We start from the raw sequence: 2,218 nt of genomic DNA on the forward strand, positions 1-2,218 counted from the left end.
AAAGATAAAGTCATTATTAGGGATTCATTTAATTTAATTTAATTTAAATAAATATTTTCTATAGCATTTGTTATTTTTTTCATTTATTTAACATTCAAACGCCATTTTTAATTCGCAGATAATTTACAACGGGATTGCCATCTATCGTAAAAAATTCTAATTAAAACAATTACAAATTAGTTATTTAATTAAACGATAGGAGGCGTACTTATCGTTAACGTTCGTTACAAAAAATTTCGCCTTCTTCAAGGATGCATCGCGATCGACGACGATTTCGTACCTGTTTCCTCAGTGACAACCTGGCGGTTCGTGATGAATTAATGACGTTAGTTTATTCGTTTTTTTCTTATCTAAAAAAAAAAAAAATATTTTAAAACAATTATTAATATTTTTTATTTATATATATATATGTAGTAAATAAATTAAATGTGTTTAGAGTTTTACAATTTTTCTTTTCTTTTTTTTTTTTTTTTTTTTTTTTTTTTATGTGTTTTTTATGGGTGACATATTGATGACAAAATGACAGTGACTTACTCGTCGGAAGTAGCCAACGGGAGCAGTTTCGGATGTTTCTGGAGAATATTGTGCAAGTGAGTAATTAAAATTACATACATACATACACATAGAATCACAAAATTATTATCATTATTATTAGTATTATTATTATTATTATTTTCTTTATTCGGTTATGTATTAATAACTACTACTATTACCATAGTACGCGCATTGTGTGTTGGCTTTCTAAATTATTTTTTGTGTCATTACAAAGAAAGAAAGAAAAGTAATTGAAATAACGCGTAAAGAAATTAGAAAAAATTATTTAATAATAATAATAATAATAATAATAATAATGGTGGTAAAAGAATTCCAAAAAGAGGAAAAAAAACTTCCGTCGTCTGCTATAACAATGCACTATGATAAATCTCTCGACAGTTTTTTTTTTCTCTTCGTTTTTTTTTTTCTAGAAATTTTTTCTCTGCTTTCGAATCGCAAAAACTTTGAGATTATTATTATTATTATTATCATGATGATGATGATGATCATCATCATCATGGTGTAAGGTCGTTACTTTTTATTTTTTCTTCTTCTTATTTATCAATTTGCCAATTTCTGGTATATAATAATAATAATAATAATAATAATAATAATTGTTGAAAATGTTGATTCTTGACATTTTACTCGTGATTAATTTGCCATCTTGTGGCCGTTGAGTTGTACCAACGTGCGTGAGTGCGAGTGCGAGTGCGTTCAGGGTACGAATTTTTTTGCAAAGTGGGCGGGGGAAACATTTTTTTCGTTTTTTTTTTTTTTTTTTTTTTTTTTGAATAAAAATTTTTCCGTTATTTTTCCTTGATTTTTCGATAGATTTAATATTTATTTCGATATACGAACGAAAGAATGGTTTCGTCGTCGTCTGCTATCGTTAACGCCATAAAAAAAAAAAGAAAAAAAAAAAGCTTAAACCGAAAAAATCTGCGATATGTGATACGGTTTTATTTATTATAATAAAAGGAAAAGGAAAGAAAATGGCGGCGGACGCGACGGAAACGTTGGAGGGGAAGGGGGCGAGAAAGAACGAACGGTAGAGGTAGCGGGAGGAGGGGAAGGGGGCGAGGAAGTACGAACGAGTAGTGGAAGCGAGAGGGAGGGAGGGAGGGAGGGAGGGAAGGCGAAAACCGAAGAAGAGAGAGAGAGAGAGAAGGGGAGGGGGAAATTTTCGCTTTGAAGAGTAAAAAAAAAAAAAAAAATTTCATAACGATTTCATAAGCAGGTTTTTCGATGTCAAATTTTATTATTATTATTATTATTATTATTATTAATTATTATTATTATTATTATTATTATCATCATTATTATCATTATTATTATCATTATTATTATTATCATTATTATTAATTATTATTCATTCTACTCGGATTACATTTTGCCCCATTTCTTTTTTATTACTATTATCATCATCATCATCATCGTCGTCGTTATCGATGATCGCGCCGTCTCGGTCGTCGTCTTCGTCCGAACGAAAAAAAGAGAAAGGGGAGGGGGAGGGGAAAAAACGACAGAAAAAAAAATGGCGGCGTACGACCATTGTTGCGTCGCCAACAATGACGCGACGCACGCGCACTAGCTCACTAACGCACTCGCTCACTCACTCACTCACTCACGCAACCTCGTGTATTGCGAGTGATTTATTATTAACAAGGCGAAGCGGAAACGGGGA

Source organism: Pediculus humanus, genomic scaffold (assembly GCF_000006295.1).
Source record: "Pediculus humanus corporis 1103172108309 genomic scaffold, whole genome shotgun sequence".
NCBI classification, from domain to species: Eukaryota; Metazoa; Arthropoda; class Insecta; order Psocodea; family Pediculidae; genus Pediculus; species Pediculus humanus.